This window comes from Muntiacus reevesi, chromosome 6 (genome assembly GCF_963930625.1).
Source record: "Muntiacus reevesi chromosome 6, mMunRee1.1, whole genome shotgun sequence".
Taxonomy (NCBI): domain Eukaryota; kingdom Metazoa; phylum Chordata; class Mammalia; order Artiodactyla; family Cervidae; genus Muntiacus; species Muntiacus reevesi.
Window position 1 is genome coordinate 113,889,220 of NC_089254.1, and position 23,900 is coordinate 113,913,119.

The 23,900-nt window shown below is 46.0% G+C and overlaps 1 pseudogene; it reads left to right on the forward strand.

The window, feature by feature from the left end:
* Positions 1-1,617: 1,617 nt before the first annotated feature.
* LOC136170391 (ubiquitin carboxyl-terminal hydrolase 17-like protein 6) lies at positions 1,618-15,942 on the forward strand (annotated as a pseudogene).
* Positions 15,943-23,900: the final 7,958 nt, after the last annotated feature.

A 23,900-nucleotide genomic window follows, 5' to 3' on the forward strand; every position in this document is an offset into this window, starting at 1 on the left:
AGCTGGAATTACAACACTGCTAACAGACCGAAATTTAAATACAACTTTCTTTGACCTGGCAGGAGGCGGAGACCCTATTCTGTATCAACACTTATTCTGATTCTTTGGCCACCCTGAAGTATATATCTTATTTTACCTGGCTTTGGCATGATCTCTCACATTGTAACATATTACTCAGGGAAAAAAGAACCATTTGGGTACATGGGAGTAGTCTGGGCTATAATATCAATTGGATTTCTAGGGTTTATCCTATGAGTCCACCACATGTTTACAGTTGGAATAGACGTTGACACACGAGCCTATTTCACATCAGTTACCATAATCATTGCCATCCCAACTGGAGTAAAAGTCTTTAGTTGATTAGCAACACTTCACGGAGGCAACATTAAATGATCACCTGCTATAATATGAGCGCTAGGCTTTATTTTCCTTTTTACAGTTGGAGGCTTAACCGGAATTGTTCTTGACAATTCTTCTCTCGACATTGTTCTCCACGACACATACTATGTAGTTGCAGACTTCCACTATGTATTATCAATAGGAGCTGTATTTGCTATTATAGGGGGATTTGTTCACTGATTCCCACTATTCTCAGGATATACCCTTAATAACACATGAGCCAAAATCCATTTCGTAATTATACTTGTAGGTGTAAATATAACCTTTCCCCCACAACATTTCCTAGGATTGTCCGGCATACCACGACGCTATTCTGACTACCCAGATGCGTACACAATGTGAAATACCATCTCATCCATAGGCTCATTTATCACTTTAACAGCAGTTATACTGATAATTTTTATTATCTGAGAGGCATTTGCATCTAAGCGAGAAGTCCTAATCATAGAACCAATAGTAACAAATTTAGAGTGACTAAATGGGTGCCCTCCACCATACCATACATTTGAAGAACCTACATATGTTAACTTAAAATAAGAAAGGAAGGAATCGATCCCCCCATAGCTGGTTTCAAGCCAACATCATAGCCACTATGTCTTTCTCAATTGATGAGGTGTTAGTAAAACCTTATATAACTTTGTCAAGGGTAAGTTACAGGTGAAAACCCCGTACACCTTAAATGGCTTACCCCATACAACTAGGTTTCCAAATGCAACATCACCTATTATAGAAGAACTATTACATTTTCATGATCATACACTAGTAATTGTCTTTCTAATCAGCTCGCTAATACTCTACATCATCTCACTGATGCTAATGACAAAATTAACTCACACTAGTACAATAGACGCCCAAGAGGTAGAGACAGTCTGAACTATTCTACCAGCCATTATCCTAATTTTAATTGCTCTCCCGTCTTTGCGACAGGAGAGGTGGGCAGACATATGCTCCCACAAGTGTGTTATGATCTGAAGGGTGAGCCCACGGAATTCTTCCCCAGCCAGCATGTGTGTGCTGAACTTGGAAGCCCTGCAGTGACTCTCTAGCATGCAAGGCTGGAAGGCCAAAGGCCCCCCGAATTATTTGCATCCTGAGCACTTTGGTCCAGGGCCAGATGGGAAGAGCGTGCGGAGCTTACTCATGGGGAATTCCCCGAGAAAAATGTCGGTGGTGGGATGTCAGGAGTGGGAGTGAGCACGCCCTCGGACGTCTCAGCCAATGAGGAGCTTGCGTGTGCGGGCGTGGGGCTGTGGGAAAGCCATCAAAGGCCCGAGGGTGCGGGGTCAAGGCCATTTATTGGAGAAGCACCGTCTGGGGGGAGGAGGCGTCGTCGTGCAGCTGCAGGTAGGAGATGGAAGGACTCGTGGGCCTTGTTTGCAGAGACCCGGGGGCTGCTTCTGCGCACGGGGGTGGTGCGTGTCTTCTCCCTTCAACGTCTTACCTGGAGGGCAAGGTTGTCGGCCCAGCACCGCTGGTGCAGATGCTCTTCGGGGACCCTCTGTCCCTGAGGTGTCATCGCCGGTGGTTGGGCGGTCCCAGCGGGGTGACTTGGCTCCTGGGTCGGCAAGGTTGGCGCCAGGCCACCAAGTCGCCCTGAGTTGGAGGGGGCTGTGGGGGGTCGGGGCTGGGCTTCAGAATCTGGGGAACACCTGCTACGTGAATGCAGCGCTGCAGTGTCTGAGCCACACGCCGCCCCTGGTCAGCTGGATTGTGTCCCAGCAGCATGCCACCCTCTCTCTGTCTGGCCCGCACCTCCTGCACGCTCTGTGACATGCGAGCTCACGTGACCCGAGCCCTCCTTCACCCGGGAGAGGTGATCCGGCCCCGCAAGGACCTGCTGGCGGGCTTCCACATGCACCAGCAGGAAGACGCCCACGAGTTCCTGATGTTCACTCTGAATGCCATGCAGCAAGGCTGCTTAAGTGCATCCCAGCCATCGGGCCATCCCTCCGAGGACACCACCCTCATCCGTCAGATCCTCAGCAGGATTTGGAGTCCTCAGATCCAGTGTGTCCACTACCTCGGTGTTTCCGACACGTTCAACCCTTATCTGGACATCAGCCTGGATATCACAGCGGCTCAGAGTGTGGAGCAAGCTCTGAGAGAGCTGGTGAAGCCCGAGAAGCTGGACTCTGAAAATGCCTATGACTGTGGCGCTTGTCTCCGGAAGGTGCCTGCCACCAAGAGGTTGACTTTGCACAGCACGTCCCAGGTCCTGGTGCTGGTGCTGAAGCGGTTCACACAGGTGAGCGGGGCCAAAAGGGCTCAGGAAGTGCGCTATCCCCAGTGCCTCGACCTGCAGCCCTACACGTCTGAGCGGAAGGCAGGGCCACTGGGCTACGTGCTCTGTGCCGTGCTGGTGCACTCCGGGTGGAGCTGTGAGCGAGGACACTACTTTTCTTACGTGCGAGCGGGCAACGGCCAGTGGTATAAGATGGACGATGCCAAGGTGAGCTCCTGTGACGAGAGTGCTGCCCTGAGCCAGAGCGCCTACGTCCTCTTCTACTCCCGGGAGGGTGCGTGGCAAGCCGGTGCTGGGGGAGGGGCAGCGGCCCCCCTGCCGGCCGACCCCACACACCCCGGGGAACCTGACCCCGCCGGCCCCGGGGGGCCCGCGGGAGACGCCAGCGGCAGAACTCCTGGGTCGCAGGTTTCCCCGGGGGACACAGAGGTCGAAGGAATCAGCTTAGAGCGGTGGAGACGCCCCCAAGAGCACAACCGGCCGAAGCCGGCCTTCGACCTCCGGAAGATCCAGTCGGCGCTGCCTGTTGGCGCAGTCGTGATTCACCAGTCCAAACACGGAGGAGGGAGAGACGGCAAGCTGCCTGGACAGGAGCACCACTGGCTCGACCGTCCCAGCACGGACAGCCCGCCTCCGGGCCCGAGGAGCGTTGGCAACGGCCCTTGTGCCAGCGGGAGGGCCCGAGCGACCAAGAGGAAGAACAAGAAGCCGCGGCCATCTCTGGGGCTGTGGCGGTAGGTAGGCTCGGAGGCACATGCGTGCAGAAGCCCGCGCACACTCTGCGTGCGGCACGCCCTGTGTGACCCACCAAGAGTTCCGGCGAGGAGCCAGTTCCTCTCGGCGGTGTGGCTGGTGCAGCCTCCTGGAAAGAGGCGGGGCCTGCAGTGTGCCCGGGGCCACGCTGTTCACCTGGGTCGTGCTGAGCTGCCGAGCTCTCGAGGGCTGCCTCTGCTGGGAAGTGACTGGAGAGGATGGGGTGCGTGACCGGGTCTGAGCAAGGTCCCAGGGCCTCGCACCTCTGCGGGGCTGGGAGAGTCCTCTCTGGATGGGACTTTGGGTGTGGGTTTGCCTTTCTTTCCCCGTCTGCTTTCTCTGGCCGCACCGCTGGCCTCTGGTGAGTGACGCGGCAGGGAGACGCCTCCCAGTCTGCCCACAGCCAGCCAAGCAAGGAGACGATCTCCTGAGCCCTCTGGAGGGCAGGCGGGAGCAGGTGCAAGCCCGTGAATCGTATCCCTCTGGCCGATCATGCTCTTGAAAACGCCCCAAATGTCGAGCAGGGTCCGGGGAGAAGCTGGGCGACCAGGCTCTATGGGTGGAATGTGCTTGGGAGGCGTAGTGCTACTTGGGAAAGGGACCTCCGGCAGGAATGATGCGGGGATCTGTTCGTCACCGGCGGGACGCTCGTGCGCAGAGCTGCCTGGGGCTCCATTTCCGGTGCAAGGAGTCTGCTGCAGAACCTCCAAGTGCCAAACGGGAGAAGCGATTCACCGTGCCCCCAGCACCACCGCCAGCACCACCGGCACAAACACGACGGCCGAGGGGAGAAAGGCAACCCATCGAGTCCTAAAGAAACTTCTCCACCAGCATGGCACAGGTGCCTAAGTGGAGATGGGTCATGCAACCGTTCCTTTCTGAAAGCAAAGGTCCTCCCCGCACTGAGGAAAGACCCAAGCCTGCCCTAGCTTGTGAGAGCAAGACAACTGGAAATCGGTCTCTGCCCATCCTAACTGTCAGTCAGTTGTCTCGTCCCGCTTGGCCCCGGACAAACGCCGCTTGACACCATGAGATGCGGCCGTCTGCTGAAGTGTCTGGGGCGGTGGGGAACTGTCCTCTCCTAGCTGCTTTCCCGCCTGCCTCTTGATCCCGCGACCTGGTGGGGGGTGCCTGAGGACCCTTATCGGTCACCTCTTTTGGTTTATTTCTTTCTCTTGGTTGCCGGCTTCAAACCCCAAACCCTCCATCAAATGGTGGACCTGGAATTTGCGATTTAGCATCTCAGACCTAGAGGGACAGCTATGGCTCCTGACCGCCCTCGTACAAAAGAGAGCCAAATGCTGGCTGATCTGGCTTCTCTGTGCCATGGGAAGGAGGCAAAGGGACAGTAAGGTTGTGAGCACGTGGGTCATAAAGCACAAAGCGGTAGCGTCCTGGGATGGGATGGGGCAGTGGGAGGTGGGAGGGTGCAAGAGGCTAAGGAAAAAAGCGGGGTCACGGCCGTCTTTTCCTAGTACGGGTCAACGGAGTCAACATGTCAACTATGGGAAAACCCGTGAACTGTGTAACACCCGTAGTGCTGGAAGGCAAGCATACTGTCCAGGTCGGGAGAGCAGACAGACATACATGTCACACACCCAGAAGGAAACCAACAGTCATCCTCCTCCAGGAGGGAAATCTGCTTATTCATTAAGTTATAGTGCCTTTTGAGCCCCTAAATTGGAAAGATGACTCTAGAAGTCAACTACTGTAATTAAAATAGAAAAAGAGAATGAAAACAAGCAAAAACCGAAAAGTGAATAGAAAATACAAAAAAAAAAATTAAAAAATGAATGAAGAAGCAAAAAAAAAAAAAAAAGAAAAGAAAAGAAAAGAAGAAGAAAGAAAGAAAAAGACAACTAAGATTGAGAAGAAGCTGAAGAAGTGAACCCAAAATTGCAGCGAGCCTCTGGCTTTCTGAAGGAGCTAGCGTTGGAACTTGACCAAAGGCCCTAAAGGGAGAAAAGCACATGTGCCACACTCCTGGCATCTTTTGGTGGTAGGACCCTGATCGCGAGAAATGTGGCTAGTGAGAAACCATAGAAATTGTAGATGAACTCAGTTGCACAGCTACATTGACGCAAGTGTTTATGTATGATGTAATCAAATCCCTTGTGGTTACATAGTGGAGGAAACAAGCAAATTCAACGCATTTAGGTCTGATAGAGTGCGTGAAGAACTGTAGATGGATGTTCTTAAAATCTTACAGGAGACAGTGACCAAAACTCTCCCCCCATGAAAGTATTTATTGCCAGACGAGGTCCTACAAATAACTGAGAAAAGACCAGAAGTGAAAGGCAATGGAGAAAGGAAAGATATACCCATCTGAATGCAGAGTTCCAAAGAATAGAAAGGAGAGAGAAGAGAATATTAAGTGAACAATGCAAAGAAATAGAGGAAAGCAATAAAATGGGAAAGAGTAGTGATCTCATTTAAAAAATTTGAGATATGCACAATGTTATAGTTGTTAAGCCACATTTTATTTGGGGCAAATTGAGGACTGCAGCCCAGGAGACAGTACCTCAGATACCTCTGAGAGACTGCTCCAAAGAGGCAGTGGGGGAAGGTCACTATATAAGAGTTTGGTGAAGTGGAGTTCAGTGCAATCAAGCGTTTATTTCACAAAAGGTTTTCTGCTGGTCACGAGGAGTTGATGTCACCATGAAGGGATTTAGTGATTTTCTAGATATGAAGAAATGTAAGAATTAGGATAAAAAATCAGCTCCTGGAAATATCTGACTCTCTCAAAGACCTGTTCCACCAGTTTCCCTGGAGCTCAGAGTGCTTTGTTCTCCACCCCGAATTTCCCTCAATGGATGTTGAAGGCCATCCACTTCAGTAGGGCAGTGTTCAATCTCCGCCAAAGCAGCTGGCAAATTCCCTGTTGTAGTTCTGCTGCTGCTGCTAAGTCGCTTCAGTCGTGTCTGACTCTGTGTGACCCCAGAGACGGCAGCCCACCAGGCTCCTCTGTCCCTGTGATTCTCCAGACAAGAATAGCTGAGTCAGTTGCCATTTTTTTCTCCAATGCATGCAGGCATGCTAAGTCGCTTCAGTCGTGTCCGACTGTGTGTGAGCTCATGGACAGCAGCCCACCAGGCTCCTCTGTCCAAGGATTACTCTAGGCAAGAATACTGGAGTGGGTTGCCACTTCCTTCTCCCATTTTGTAGTTCAGCCTCTGGCAAATGCTCTTCACAAGTGCCAATTTGTAGTTGGCACAGATATCACATGGAGTAGTAGAGAAAATATTGAAAAAGTAAAACAGAGATGCATTAAAACGCACTGTTAGGTTTGTCAACCACAAATTGGCACTTGCAATGGTCACTTGCCATCTACCTCTACAAGGGTTAAATAATGTGCTGCTGTAACTGCTGATTTTCAATACCCCCTGAAAGGAGCTCAGGATGGAGAGCACAAATGAAGCCCTCAGTGCTTTGGGGAAAACAGGTGGAACAAGTCTTCAGAGAGATATTTTCAGGAATCAAGTTTATAAGGCCAACTGTAATGTCTCCTCATCTCTAGAAAAGTGCTAAAATCCTTCATTGTGGTTCATTTCCTAGAAGGGGAAGTAAGATCCTACTTCAAGACTAAGACTGTGCCCCCAGTGCAGGGGGCCCAGGTTCCATCCCTGGTTAGGGAATTAGATCCCACTTGCCACAACTCAAATATCCCATGTGCCACAGATAAGTCCTGGCACAACCAAGTCAATAAATAAATAAAAAGACTGCTATTCCTTCCAGAACAAAAACACAGAATTCTGGCCCCAAACAGCTGAGATGCATATCAAAGGAATGATTTCAGTGAGCCCGAGACTCTTGTATCTTCCCATAGAGAGAAATATGCTAAATTCGTTCACCTGAGATATTTGATTTTCTTTTAATTAACAAGAATCTTTGATGTTCTGACTACTTGCCCTTTGTTGCAAAACTTCTAAATAACCTGGCTCCTCTCTCACCTCACAGCAGTTCCCTTAGGTTTTCTTGAGGTGCTGCGTCCCTGACTTGAAGTCCTAAAAATTCCTGCTAAATAAAACATAGCTCTAAACTTTTAGGTTGTGCATAATTTTTAAGCAAGGACTTCACTGTCTTTAAAGGAATAAAATTATTTTTAATATTTGTAATATATACTTCTTAGGGGGCTTCTGTGGTGGCTCAGATAGTAAAAAATCCACCTGCTAATGCAAGAGATTCAGGTTTGATCCTTGGGTCTGTTCGGGGAAGCACACTGACTGAAACCACCCACCCTGGCCAGGCACCATAGTAACCATTTGCAAGTGTTGTTTTACGACAGGAGGTCCTGGTAAGGAACACAGAACTAATAAGCCACCAACAACCGGAAGAGTTCAGGAAAGGTCAAAAGGAGACACCACGTGTCCCACCACCTCCCAGAATCCTCCTCTCTTACATCCATCTTGGCTGAGCAATGCGTGCACCTCCAGGAAGGACTCTGAGTCAGATGATTGGCTAAAGACAACCCGGAAACGAATCTCATCACCATAAAACCGAGACTGAGAGCCACGCAGCAGAGCAGTTCTCCCGGGTTCCCTCACCGCCTGCTCTCCGCCCGGGCGCCCTTTCCCAATATGATCTCTTCCTTCATCAGCACATGTGTCTCCTCGGACAATTCAGTTCCGAGTGTTAGACAAGAGCCCACTTTCGGGCCCTGGAAGGGGTCCCCCTTCCTGCAACAGGTGAGGAAGATCCGCTGGAGAAGGAAATGACAACTCACCAGATGATTCTTGCCTGGGAAATCTCATGGACAGAGGATCCTGGTGGGCTACAGTCCACGGGGTCGCAAAGAGTCAGACACAACTGAGTGACTTACAACAACATCTGCAACAACGACATCTGCTTAGACTTGCTCATGTCTTATCTATCACATCTGTCCATGGAGGATGCTTTATGTAGACCTGAGAAAATGTGTATTCTGGTTTCGTTGGATGGAATGTTCTTTATATGTCTCTTAATTCAATTTGGTCTAAAGTTTGGTTTAATTCCAACATATCATTCTTGATTTTCTGTTTGGATGATCTATCCATTGCTAAGAGTCACATGTTGAAAGCCCTTACATTTTTGTAATGTTGTCTATTTTTTTTTCATATAGATCTGTTGTTATTTGCTTAAAATACTTAGGTGATCCAATGTTGTTTTATATATTTGCATATGTATACGTGTGTGTGTATGTGCACGTGTGCATGTATGTATACTTTTTGATGTATTAACTCCTTTGTCATATAATGGCCTCCTTTGATGTTTGCTATTGTTTCTTCTTAAAGTCTATTTTGTCTCATATAAGAATTACTATGCCCCCTTTCTTTCTGCTTTTATTCCTGTGAAATACCTTCATCTATTCCCTCACTTTGAACCTTTGTATCCCTAAAGCTGAAGTGAGTTTCTTGTAGATAGCATATCGTTTTTTATTTTTTTTAATCATCTATGTCTTTTTATTGGTGAACACACTCTATTTGCATTTAGACTGGATATTGATACATAAGAACTGACTCCAGCCATCTGAGTGATTACTTTCTGGTTATTTTTTGTCTCCATTGATTCCTTTTCCCTTTGTTTCTGCCTACTTTTGTAAATTGGAGTCTTTTCATCATGATATTGTTTCCCCTTTCTATATTTCTTGCATCTACTCTAAACTTTTACTGTGGTTTCCATGAAGCTTACAATAAAATTTTATACCTAAAACAGTTTGTCTTGTGCTGATTGCAGCCTCGCTTTATTAGCCAATAAAGTTCATCAACCATTTAACTCTTCCTCTGTAATGTTCTGATGTCACAGTTCTCTCTTTTATGCTCTTTGTTTGTTAATAAGGTATCTTAGCTGTAGTTACTTTTAATCATCTTTTCCTTGAACCTTTATACTTGAAGTTGTTAATGTACCATTGTTCTAAGTAATTGGAATTAACTAAATCTGACTATATATTTTTACCTTACCTAGTGTGTTATATACTCTTGTGTGTGTTCATGTGTTACTTTGCATCTTTTTCATTCTGCTTGAACATCTCCAGCATTCTTTGCAAGGCAGGTCTGGTGGTAATGAGCTCCCTCAGCTTTTCTTTAAGAAAGCCTTTACTTTGCCATCATATCTGAAGGATCAGTTTGGTGAATAGAGTTTTGCTTGTTGGCAATTTTTATTGCTCTACCTTCTGAATATTTCATTTTACTGTCTCCTGGCATGTAGTTTTCTTCTGAGAAATCCACTAATATCCTCGTGGGGTTTCCTGTGTCAGTTACAGTCATCCCTTTAAGTAAAGCAGACATTCCTATTTTAGATAGGAAAATTTAATCAGTATTTTGTAACAACAGTAAGGAAAATTGTCATGGTCTGGGTCCCGGTTGGAAAAGAATTTCTTGACATGAGACACAATGAGTGGGAAATTAAGTTTCTTAGAGTGGGAGACACCATTGGAGCTGTGGGCCAGCTCAAGAGAGAGCCGTCGTTGAACAGGTGTCCTTAGCCCAATGTTATACCCGGGGTGCAGGGAGCAGGATGGGGTCTTGCCGGTCATTTGCTGATTGGATGAGGCACATCTCCTGGGGGTGAGGGGGAGGGCAGAGACTAAGGCAAAGACCTTCTCCCTATGGGGTAGGAGGGGAGACAGGTTATGTTGCTCAAGAGGACCTGAAATCTGTTAATAATTTCAACATGGGGCAGGGAACGATGATAAGGGTCTGGTTTTCCATCCCTGCATTCCACTCCCCCTTGATTTTATCTGCTCTTCCGTTCTTGGATCACTACTTTCGTCCGTCTCTTTATTTTTAGGGCCAATTCTTGGCCCCTTTTGATACCCTGCTCACGTCTAACTATCTAACTATTTCCCTTCTCAGGCATTTGGGAACCCAGTCTCAAGGGAAAGGGGGCGATGACCACTTTGACTTCTTCAGGCTGTACAGGGGCGTCGTGCCTTTATGGAGGGAGATGAGAGGCCATGGAATGATAAGGCGACTTGTTTCAGCATTGTTTGGGTGTTGGCCAGGAATACTCTTGTCAAACTATCAGTTGGAGATTTGTTGTATTCTAGAAGAAACAAATTTAACAAGAAAGTTGGAGATACATGGCCCAAAGATTAAGAAGAGAAGTAGAAAAGCTCCCGAGGAGCTAGCCAGGAGAACCAGGACTAGACATTGGTTCGTGACATTAGTGTTTCTCTAGGTACAAGAAGATGCAAGAAGTTGGTCTCATAAAAATCTTTACCTGAAAACATTGACTCTCTGAAGGCAGAGCACAGAGTGCCTTATTTCTTATCTCTATCCTGAACTCCTTTCAAGGGGGGGTTGAAGTTCAGCAGCTTGCAGTGGTCATAATGTAATCTTTGTAGAGACAGCAGGCAAGTGCCAACTTCCAGTCAGCAGGGTCCCTTCACCGCCACATATTTGACCATGCTTTGGGGGCATTTCATGACCTTTGTGTCCCGGGTCTAACGAAGATTCCATTGACAGGCCACTCTGTGCTGTTACTAGACCAGACCTTGCAAGCAGCAAGTCTCTGGACCATACCTGTCTTACTAGCCTCTTGGCCCAGGAGAATATTCCCTCTTGTTGCTTCTTCCCATATCTAGAATTACATTATTACAGTCATTGATCTCATATGGAACTGCATGCCGGCATTTTATCACAGGTCAGTCACAGATTTAGTAATATAAGAAACAATCTTCTGAAACAAGCGACATGGAAAATAATATAGCTAGCAGTTATTAGTAAGGTCACAAGCCAGAATTTAAGTCAAGAAATTTCATTAGGTAGAGCCCAGTATAGCCCAGGTCATCTGACATTGTTAAATGATTATAGCCAGGTGTTAATCTTCTGGTTGTACATCGTGGAGGATCTGACCTTTATCCAAAGATTAGTTACTGACATAAGCTTTCAAAATAAACTTAGAGTGTCCTTTTTAATAAATAAATTAATTAAATCTTTTGGCAATATAACATAACAACAAAGAACTATCTCAGAAGTGAGTTGTAGTAAACACAAACCCTAACTAACAAAACTGGAACTTAATATTAAGTGAAATACAATTTTTTCGTCATTATGAGGGCATTAACCCAGTAGCCAGGGAAGGCTTTAACTCATCAAATAAAAATGAGGTTTGTCAGGGAGCCAGGAAAAGCCAAGCTGATGCCTTGGGGTTCCCATAGCCCTGACTCTTTGATTTACAGCTACTGTTCCTGCATTTTTAATTCCCCATTTTAGGAGTAGATTGTTGTCATGTTTTAAGGACATCAGAATAGCAAAAGTCTCACAGTGAAGGGTTATTTTTTGTGGAAGCAGAATGAGCTTTTGCATGTTCCATAATCTTAAATAATGCTTATTTACTTTACCAAAGTAACAAAAGATTTTAAAAACAAATATAAATCACTTAAAGGCAAAGAAATTCATAATCTGCCTTTGAAAACCTCATTCTAAGAAAACTTTTTCTCTTAACATAGAGAGTAGACTAAATTCCAGTCTGTTACAAGGTTACCAGATAACAAACAAAATGTGTTTATTGGTTAATCTTAGAAATCTTTCCAATAAATCTTTAAGTAGCAGTATTCTGGCAAAGGCATCAGAATGAGATCAAGAAGGCATGTTTAAGATCTGATTAAATTGCAACTGACAAAGTAGCCTGGTCATTGCTGTGATATGTAACACTTTAATATGATAACTAGAATTATAACTGACAACATTTTACCAGGGCATATCAGATTTTCATGAATTTTACATAATTTCTAAGATATCTATATTAGTAACATCAACCAAACAATATAAACTGAAAAGATTCATCACTCCTCCAACAGTACTTTCCAGGTAATTTAACATGTCAAATGAGGTCAGGTAGTTTAATCTCTCTCTTTGGGTTGCCTCAGGGGCGCCCTGAAGCATCCCAAAGTTAGCTAGAAGTCAAATGATTTAGGAAATGTATTCAATAAATATCAAACGGGTTTATAACACTCAGTTGGATAGGATCACTATGAAACAATAGTTACTCAGCCAAAGTTAACAAAATATTTCAAAGGTAAACATATATTACTTCAGAGATAAAGACACTTAAAATCCATTATCAAAGGCAGATCAACATCTCAAGAAAACTTATGTTTATGCACAAATCTCTTCCTTTGGGGTCCACTTTCCTTAAAACCTTCTCATCAGGTTCTGTACCCATTACTATGTTCTCCCATCCTGAAACAGTCACCTGTAAGTCAGACCTACTTCCTTCTCCCTTCATAAAATATGATTTCATTCCTCATATCTTCTTTACTGAAAACACACAACCTACTTTCCTTAAGCAATCAAGAACTGACCTTTGTATTAGCATTCTATAGATGGGTAAACATAATTACCAGTGACAATTTCTAAAGAAAATTCTAGAGAACATCTCAGGATGGCATCAAACTTTATTCATTAATAGTCCAAAATCTCTAGTTTCTCTCTAAGAGGAAGTTAGTGTTCAGTAATGAATGTTTCAGAATCTTATTTTATTTGGAAATGACCTAGCTATTCAATAAACTTATCTCACTTAATTTAGCACACCCCTAGAAATTCAAGTTACCCCAATCTTCAGGCTATTTTAGACAGACATTCCTAAAAAATAATTATTCTTAATAGTTTATCTAAAAGTTCATATCTCACTTACATTTGTTAGCAGTTTGTTTTTGTTTTTCTTTTTCTAGAGGTACTTTCCTTGTTGACAAACTTGTAACAGATATAACAATATTTAACTTAAAATAAACCTAGGCACAATGAAAATATTATGCTTAATGTTAATGACTCTTAGACATGTCTATATTAGATTAGCAAGCAAACATTAATACTAGATATTTAATATTGAATATGTTCCAGATCACGTGAATCTGATATTCATTTAGGTTAATTTCTCTTGTATTTAGAATTGTCTGATTTGTAAACACTTACTTTTCTTTGAAGTGAGGTGAAGTGATGTCGCTCAGTCGTGTCTGACTCTTTGCGACCCCATGGACTGTAGCCTAACAGGCTCCTCTGTCCATGGGATTTTCCAGGCAAGACTACTGGAGTGGGTTGCCATTTCCTTCTCCAGGAGATCTTCCCGACCCAGGGATAGAACCCGGGTCTCCTGCATTGTAGGCAGACGCGTTATCATCTGAACCACCAGGGAAATGTGACCCTCAAATATATGGCCAGCTGACTTTCAACCAGCATCCTGAAGGGGTAATCTTTTCAACAAGTGTGGTGGAACAACTAGAGAGCTGTTAAGTGAAACAAACCAACCAACTACCCCCGACCCTTACTTTAAGAATTTTCATTCTTCAACTTTTCTTTAGGCCAATTAAATTAGAACTCATTTACCATTTTGGCAATATTATTAAAATACAGAACAAAAGACACACACTGAGACATACATAAATCCGGACAGACAGAAATCTCATAGCTTTCCACTTGATATTTAAAATATCTCTTTGTCCCCTCCCCCCCCCCTCTTTTTTTGAAGTTCTAATCTGCCCAAGGCTGGGGTCTTAGGCAAAGTGGGCTGTGTATTTCAGGGACATGGAAAGGGTTAACTTCAAACTTTTCCCTAGGCAGGCTTTTTAACAAACTTGTTTTTAATTGCATATGCAAAAAGAACTGGTTTTGCAGTTCCCAAGAAAAAAAATTTTCACTTTAACCTGTTTTCTCCAGAGTCTAAAGAATATCATGACCAGCCTGTGTCAGAAAGTCACCTTTCCTTTCTGTAGTCATAGTTTTATACCTAAATTATAGTCCAAATAGTGCTCAAATTGACTCTTATATCAGGGGCATATCCGCTGATAAAAATCTTGGATTGTTCCTCTGGTGGGAAGGGAAGTGTTTATCCCATCAGAAGGATCTTAAAGGTTAAGGGAATTTGCAGGAGTGGGGGAAGCTTGGTCCTTCCCCACCCTGAGAAACAGAAGTAGTTACAAGGGAATTCTTTAGGATGTTCAGGGGTGGGGGAAGCTTGGTTCCCTCCCCACCTGAGAGATAAGCATAGTTTGAAGAGGATCTTTAGGAAGTTAGGAGAGCTTTTGATCCTTCAGGCTTTTGAATATAGGAGAAAGACCTGGACCAAAGGGAACCTCAGAATCCTTTCCTAGAGATCATGTGGGTATGAAAGGTCGAGTAGGGGTCGTCTAGGAAACCTGATGGAGAGAGAGGGGGACAGGAGACAGGGAGGCAACAGGAAGACATGCGGCATGAGTCCCTGAAATCCAGATTCCGACTGAGGGCCACGAAGGGCTGAACGTAAGGAAATTCTGAGTTCTCTCATTGCTTTTGGCCAAAGCTATTGTGCCTTTCAGAGGCCATTTTTGGGGGTCCCCCATGGCTCAGGAGCACCGCCGTGGCGACAGCGCAGGAGTATGGCCGAGAGGAGCTACCCCACATCCAAGGTAAGGAGCAGCAGCTGCGCTTTGCTGGAGCAGCCATTAAGAGATACCCCACGTCCAAGGTAAGAGAAACCCAAGTAAGACAGTAGGCTCAGAGAGAGGGCATCAGAGGGCAGACAGACTGAAACCACAATCAGAGACAACTAGCCAATCTGATCACATGGACCACAGCCTCATCTATCTCAATGAAACTAAGGCATGCCGTGTGGGACCACCCAAGATGATCGGGTCATGGTGGAGAGGTCTGACAGAATGTGGTCCACTGGAGAAGGAATGGCAAACCACTTCACTATTCTTTCCTTGAGAGCTCCATGAACAGTATGGAAAAGGCAAAAAGAGGACATTAAAGATGAACTCCCCAGGTTGGTAGGTGCTTGATATGTTACTGGAGATCAGTGGAGAAATAACTCCAGAAAGAATGAAGGGATAGAGCCAAAGCAAAAACAATACCCAGTTGTGGATGGGGCCAGTCAAGAAGCAAGTTTTGATGCTGTAAAGCGCAATATTGCATAGGAATTTGGAATGTTAGGTCCATAAATCAAGGCAAATTGGAAGTGGTCAAACAGGAAATGGTAAGAGTGAACATAGAGTTGGGCTATAAAAAAAGCTGAACACTGAAGAATTGATGCTTTTGAACTATGGTGTTGGAGAAGACTCTTGAGAGCCCCTTGGACTGCAAGGAGATCCAACCAGTCCATCCTAAAGGAGATCAGTCCTGGGTGTTCATTGGAAGGACTGATGTTGAAGCTGAAACTCCAATACTTTGGCACCTGATGTGAAGAGCTGACTCATTTGAAAAGACCCTGATGCTGGAAAGATTGAAGAGAGGAGGAGAAGGGGACGACAGAGTATGAGATGGTTGGGTCGCATCACCAACCCGATGGACATGAGTGTGAGCAAGCTCCAGGAGTTGGTGATGGACAGGGATCCCTGGTGTGCTGCGGTCCATGGGCTCATAAAGAGTCAGATGCGACTGAGTGACTGAACTGAACTGAGCTTGTATTGGGGCCAGGCCTTTTGCAGGGCTAAATTTTCCAGGTTCTGAGAATGTAGCCGAGGGGTGAGTCTGAAAGAGGCTCCCGGGATGTCCCAGAGCCCATCTCAGCCTGCCTGCCATGGGGTAACGAGAGTCACCGGCTGACAGAACGGTGTCTCTTTTGTCCCAGCGATCTCCCCGCGCGATTAACGCACGAACATGGCCGGCCGACCCGACAGTCGCGCCCGACATTGAGAGGGGACCCCTGAGAACCGAGCAGCGGGGGCACCGTGTGACCCGGGCAGAGACAGCCAGGTTCCATACTTTGCACAAGTGCACGGGGAACTTTCTCCAAAGTTGACCATATGTTAGGCCAGAAAATAAGTCTACTATAAATAGACTCAAGTCATACAAAGGAACTTTTTCCTGTCACAAAGCAATGAAACTAAAAATTACTAGTAGAAGGAAAAGTGGGAAAATCCACAAGTATGTGAAGATTAAATACACTCTTAACTAACCAGTAGGCTAATAATAATAAAAAAAAAAGAACTTAGAAAATACCTGGAGGCAAATAAAAATATAAACAGAACATACCAAAATGTATGGGATTCTGCAAAAACACCACCAACAATGAAGTGTAAAGCTGTTAATGCATACATTAAAAAGAAAGTTCAAATAAGCAACCTATCTTTACATCCAGGTAGAAAAGGGAGATCAAACCAAGCTCAAAGCTAGAAGGAGGAATGAAAATAGTAAAGATTAGCTCTCAGATAAATATACAGAAGAGGAAAACCAAAGAAATCGATTTTAAACAAAAGTTACCTCAAATAGGTTTAAAAAAGCAACAGATCTTTAGCTATATTGACTAAGTAAAAAGACAACTAAAATCAATAACAAATGAGGAAACATAACTGCTGATATGACAAAATAGAACAATAAGGGTGCATTCTAACCTAGATGAAATTGTGTTATTTATGCCTCAGTCTGTGGTATTTTATTCTGGCAACCCTAGCAAACTACCATAGCCTTATCCTGTTTCTTGCAAATAAAAGTTATGGAAATAGTCCCCAAACCCACAATGTTTATAAAGCATCTGAAAGGAGGAAAAGAGGAAAGGACAAATGACCTAGGGTGAGAAAATTTTTTTCTTTGTTTCTTACCAAAGTTAAAATAAAATTGTCAAAACCACCAGAAAAGACTAATGAATAGACATTTTAGAGTTGGCAAAAAACAGCCATGGTAAAACAAACCAGAAATTCATTCAGTTTGTAGAAATAGTAAAATAACATAGTAAAATAAAAACAGTAAAATGCATTTTATTCTTTGGTGGTTTTAAAAAATTCAATTTATTGAAATTTCCAAAGAGGTACATGATTCAATACAGGTACATGATTCAAGATACTGAAAATATACTTTGCCTTAATTTGTGCCTCCTTTCGTTTAGCCTGTTTGTCCAGGGCCATCTGCCCTCCACTGGTAGTATTTTGTTTCTTATGGATCCTTCTAGAGTTCCTTATAAGCAAACACAAAAATATATTTCTCCTTCATGCCCTAATTAAAAACACAATTAGTGGTATATTAAGCATGGTATTTTGTTACATGTTGTTTTATTTATTTGGCAATACCCTGGAAATTGTCCTGTAGCAGGAAATAATTTCCTGAATGAAAGTGCACTGAATGGATAATGTACTATTATAATACACTTTGCCCATCCACATTGGGATGAACAATGATATGCAAAAACCTGTTTACATTACAAACAATGCTGCAATATATAACTTTGACCTGTGTTATTCTGCTGCTAGCAAACGTGTAGGATATATTTCTAAAGGATTTGTAACCTGGAGTATTTGTAACTGAGCGAGCATTTGATAAGATGCTACCAGTAAGGTCCTTCTGAGCCAGCAATGAGCCTTTCTCTTTAAACTGCAACTTCTCTATCACAGCACTGCTGCACCTGTGTTTAAAACTGCTTTCCAACGTATTCTAACCTTCAGAAACCCCCTACAGTCTTCCTCTTCATCAGCACTGCCCTTTATTCTCAGTGTTGTTACTACCTCACTGGGTACATGCCTGCTGTCTCCACTCTTCTCTGGGTCCATCACTGCTCAACTCACTCCATTAGAGCTGGAGCCAGTGTGGCCAGATAACTCGAGTGTAGAGAAATGGGTCATGGATGGTCTGAACCAGGGAGCCTGGTGCCCAGGAGAGAGGGAGGGACTGTAAAAGATGTAACTGGGAGAAGGAACGGTGTATTAGGTTTTTATTCAGGTGAAGATACTACAGAGCCCAGCCATGGGAGCAGGAGTCTTGGTTGGAGATAAATCTTTGGGAATTTGTATCCAAACATCACAGCTGACATGGGAGGGGGGCACTCCAAAGGGAAGAGCATGTGAGTGAGTCTGCTGTGAACCTTCTGTGAGTGCCGGGGAGAGACACACACAGGGAAGGACGCAGCAGAGAAGCGGAAGGCAGCAGCAAGCATTCCGAAATGAAGGAGAGCATCATGGCCATAGGACGTGTCACAGAAGCACATGCCTCAGAAAGTGGGGGTAAATGGAAAGACGGATTAGAAGTCATTAATCCTGGCAAGTTGCTTCATGACCAGCGAAGGGCAGAATCAGACCATAGGATACAGAAAGACAGATAAAAATTGGTAGGTAAAATCCATTCATGTTCACGTTGAGATTTTGTTAAGATGGTTTTCTAAGGAGCATAGAAATATAATCTCAGATGGGAATCCCAGGATCACAGGCTGCCAGCACTGAGCTAGGCCCTGACCCTGCCCCGCCCCCCGCCCTCCACCCTCCCCCCTCCCCCCTCCTCCCCTTCACCATGCATGCCTCACTCATGTCAACTGAGCCAACATGTGTTTCTACCCTCCAAGTTGGTGCCCATCTCAGTGCCTTTGTACTTGCTCTTCCCTCTGCCTAGAATGCCGTTGTCCTAGAGCTTAAAGTGGTTGCTGTTTTCTGCTCATCTGGTTGGCAGCTCAGGTATTCACCTCTCAGATGAGCATTCTTGGACCACCCCATCTAATGCTGGTGTTTCCCCTTTACCATCCCATGTGATCCTGATTTTTTCCATCATTGTTGTTTAGTCACTAAGTCATGTCTGACTCTTGCGACCCCATGGACTGCAGCCTGCCAGGCTCCTCTATCCATGGGATTTCCCAGGCAGGAATAGTCGAGTGGGTTGCCATTTCCTTCTCCAGGGGATCTTCCTGACTCAGAGATTGAACCCATGTCTCCTGCTTGGCAGGTGGATTCTTTACCACTGAGTCACCTGGAAAGCTCAGTTTTTTCCTTACAATGCTAATCAAAACTTTCCCCCCAATTAAAATTTTTATTTATAAGAGTCTGTGTACTCTAGAAAGTCACATGAGGTCAGGGTCCCTATCTATTCATTTATTAATGTGCCTCCAGTAATTACAATTCTCCGTTGATAAGTATTTTTTGAGTAATGAATGCAAGAGTCTTAAAGTCCCTTTAATTCAAATCCATGGATTAGAAATGAGAAGTGAGCTGCCAGTGTCACACAGGCGGTCAACTCAAACCAATCCAGAGATAGTGAACTTCACACTTTACAGCAGAATGAACTGCTAGTGGCTGAAAAAGAAGATGGACACTGGGATTCAGAAAATAAGAAAAAATTCTCCACAATATAACCTGTGGAAAATTTAGTGTGACTTATTAGACCAGCAGATCTTATTATGAAAAAGAGGAGCAAAAACTGCCTCAGTGATTTGATAGTACCTGAAGGATTGAAATTCAGAGACTCCTAAGACCTACCCAGGATTTATTGGCATAACGTTCTTCTAGGGGGGCAAAAAAGCCATCTAAGTGTGTCTCCTGATATTTCATTTTATTTTAACATGTTCATGAGCAAAACAAAGAATATGAAACAAAATACACCTTCAAACATGTGTGGCTAGGCGATTTTAAACTATTGATTCAAAAGTATAATTTTCTCTTAAAATGTGATTTTTGCTTCCAAATACAGAATGTCTGGACTTCCTCACCTACCACTGGTAATTAGAAAGCTGAACAAAATACATGAAATGAGCCTTGAGTCACAATGCTTGGCCAGAGACAACCTGGAAACCAACGCATCACCGTAAAACCTGAGACTGCAAGTCACATGGCAGAGTCCCCTTGGGTTTCCTTTCAGTTTCAGTTCAGTCGTGCAGTCGTGTCCGACTCTTTGCGACCCCATGAACCGCAGCACGCCAGGCCTCCCTGTCCATCACCAACTCACCCTGCTGCTACCCTCCTGAGCACCTCTTCCCAAGCAAGTCTCCTGCTTTGTCAGCATTGTGAGCCCACTCTAGGGCCCTGGAAAGGGTTCCCTTCCTGCAACGATCAGAGGAACAGTGTCTAGACTTCCTCACCTACCATTGGGAATTAGAAAGTTGAACAAAATACATTAAACAAGTGTTCTCACACCCTGAACAGCAGGCAGTGTTAGGGTTCCAGGGCTAGGTGCCTCGAGTGAAGCTGGACACACATGTCAACCTGAGGACTCCGCAGCTCTCTGCCTTCAGGCAGTTTTCACGCTGCAGCTACAGGTCAAGGGGCCCATAAACATTCCTGCTAAAATCTGAATTGAGAACACTGGTGAGTTGGGAGGCCTATGATCTGTGTGGCAGGGTATTAAAAAGGAGGGAGCTACTCGGAGAGAAAGTTTCACAGCTGCCTGATGATCCCTTTAAGTCTTTATCGAATATCAATCTGAGGACATACAAGTCATTTCATAATGAATAAAAACACAAAAACATAAAACATTGGTCTCACACCAATATAGGAGCCCTATATTTAATGCCTAAATAGTAAGGAAATCGTTAACAACGTCACACATGTTTCTGACTCAATATTATGCTTCGATTATCATGTTTATGAAGATTTAAAAATACAGATCAGTAAGTGCATTTAGCAGCAACTCTTTGCATTGCAAGGGATCAGGCAGAACACTTGCATTAGGCTGCGACTAGGGGTCCGCATAGGAGTGGTGGCACAACAGGAAGGCACATCCTGCTCAGAGCTTGTGATGTAGGGAAGCTGGAGGCAGGGTGGACAAGAAGAGAGGAACCCATGGGATTGCTTAGAGGAACATATTCCCAGCGATTTGTTTCTAATTGGAAAGGATACAGGAGAAAAGAGTCATTGACCAAGCCCAGACCTTGAGGCCTCATGCTGCAGTTTGGGGTCTGGACTTCCAGAACGGTTGCTGCGGGGCATGGGGCAGGCCGCGTGGGTTGTAGAGAGTTTCCTCTGCTTTCAAACCACTGTTTAGAGATACTGACACTCCTCTTCGGTCATCTTCAACTGAGCAGCTATTCTGTGGAAAAGCTTTATAATTACAGACAACGGTAGTAATTACAGTAACATAACAATGATAATAGTAATTTTCATTATTATAAATTGGAGTACTCCAGTAACTAAACCCACACATAACAATTAAAAAAAAAAATAAAATAAAGGAAAAAAAAAAAAAAAACCAAAACCTGAGTGTCTGGCCATCTGGTCGACCTGTCTGTGGTGACCACCCAGCTACAACCAAGCAGCAGAAACGCCAGTAGTATAAAGGCGGATCTCACGGCGGAGAAGGCACAGCACCCCCGATCCTCACTCATTTCCTTAGTCCACCGCAGGTTGCATTCCTCTTCCCCAAGCGTCCTCCCATCCACTCGTGTTCAGAGGGCTCTTCCAGGATTAAGGTTAGCGCCAGGCACGCGTCTCCCTGCGGCTTTCTGCGTCTGAAACATCTGTTTGGAGCGTCTGACCACGGCACCCGTACAGGACTGAAGGCGCGCACTGGGGGCCCCCTTGCTCGCCCACCACGTTCCCTGTTGTCAGCCGCGGTGAGGAACCCGTGTGTGGGGTCTACATAACCGCCGAGCCCATAAGGGGAACAGAAGGGGACCACAGGCCGTTCCCACAAAGACGCAGCCTAGCCTGCGAACGATCGGGAGCAGCTACCCCGCCCCTAGGCCCTGGTGCGTATCTGGGCCCCACGGGGCGGGGAGACCCGAGAACAGGGAACGCGGTGACGCCCCAGCCCGCAGCCCAGCGTGTCCTTGTTCCGCGCGCCCGGCCCGGCCCGGCTTTACTCCAGGGAGGACGGCCGGCGGGAACTCAGCGCCGTCCGCCAACGGAGACACACGGCCACTCCCAGGCGAGATGTGAAAACCAGCAAATGTGGACCCAGAACAACGCGCTGGGCACGTTCACTCTTTTCTGGCCGCGAGGCATAGCCCAGGCGGCCCCGCGGGCAGAGGAAGCGTCCGAAGCGCTCTCCAGCTCCTAGACACACGGACCGGCCTCGCCACGTGTCACCCCCTTAAGATCCACCAGGAGCAAGACGCGCATTAGCCCTGAGACGGGGGACCGGCGCACCCGCTAACGAGCCACGAGCATGGACTCGGCCGCGCTGGTCAAGCCCCGCAACTTGGAGCAGGAGGACTGCGGAGGGGAGACGAACGCCCCTAAGGGTGACCCAGCAGCCTGGCCGGCTAGGCTCAAGCGCTCCGGCACGGAAGACCATCTCCCTGCCTGCTCCGAGGCCCGGGGATGGAGGACTCAGGGAGATGCTAGTCGACCCGAGTGACCGTCGGCACCGACCCTCCCGCTCGGGCGCCTGGCAAGTAACTGCAGGTCCAATCTTCGGCAGGAGCAGACGTGCCCAGACCTCCGCATCACCGGGGTTATCCCTGCCAGTGTTGCGGGCTCTGGAGCTCTGCGCCGCGTTCGCCGGCTGAATCGCAGCCCTAATGAAGGCCGCCGAAGGAAAGGAACACAAAGCGGCCGCCACAGGCGCCCGACATCCAGTTCGAGCGTCCCCGGGACGAGTTGCTGTGGCCTGCAGGCCGCAGCGGCACAGGACGCCCGAACAGCCGAGCTCGCCTGGGGCCTCTGCCTCGGAGGGGGCTCCCCACTCGGGACAGTGCGACACGGAGCGCCCCAGGCGGCAGACAAGGGCGGACGGAGAGCGGGAGGCCGCGGCGGAGAGGCGCTCCCGAGAGATTGCAGGGCCCAGGCCAACCTGGGCAAGGGAGATTCTGCCCGCGGCTGGGCTGTGTGAGCCGTGAGCTCAGTGAAAGGAAAACAGAAAAAAAGAAACCACGAAAGACGTTTTATTCTGTAACTTCAGAGTTGAGATGTTACTAAAGTATAAAAAGACAAGGCTCAGAAACCATAAAGGAAACGCCTGAAAAATTGACTACCTAATCGGTCCTTTAGTCTTTACCAAGCAAAGTCAGATGACAAGAAACGGGTGTGCGGAAACATTCATGCGACTACATGTATATTAAGTATGTTGATATCAGCATTGCTTAATAACAGAATATTTAGAAAACATGGCAAGAGACCGGTTAAGTAAACTGTCAGTGCATTCACGTAATACAAGACTATCAATTAGCTTTTCGGTTTATTGCTGTTATTTCAATGTTAGATCTATAGGTATTGACTTAGAAAGACGTCGAGGGCAAACTGTTAAATGAAAACGATTTTAGCACTTCCAGTGGTATATATATGCATTTACCTTTTTAAAGAATGAAGTAGAAAAGTAAAGAGTTAGAATAGCTAAAGCGGTTTTAAAAAGCAAGAATCAAGTTTTTCCTATACCCTGGTGTCTGGACAGAAAGATGTGCCAGAAATAAAGAAGGGCCACACCACGTGCTTTTATGCTGCCTCCTACTGTAGTCTTGGGACAGGCAGCTGGTATCTCAGCCCTGCACCCCTCTGCTCCACTAACACCCAGAGCCCCTGCCGGCAATCAGAACGCTGACTCTGCAGGCCTGGGATCCCTATGTCCACAGTCTCTTCCTTCACATCAGGAGCCTGTAGCAATTCACTTGGTTTGCCCAATCATCCATGCCCAGAGCTGCTGGCTCTAACATACACCTGTGTAGTCCTTCTCTCCATAAGCTTTGAGCTGATATCCCAAGGGAAGACCATTTCCCTCACAAAGCAGGGATGAACCACGGGAACAACTGGAAATTTGCACCTGGACCCATTATACAAACTCTGCGTGCACACTCAACTCCCAAAGACACTAACCCTTTCACTGTGCTCTTTGCATGGCATGGCCATTGCTTACTTGAAGCATCCAGGCTCACTTATGTGGGAGGAAGAAATACAAAGTACACTCACACACGCATGCACGTTCGC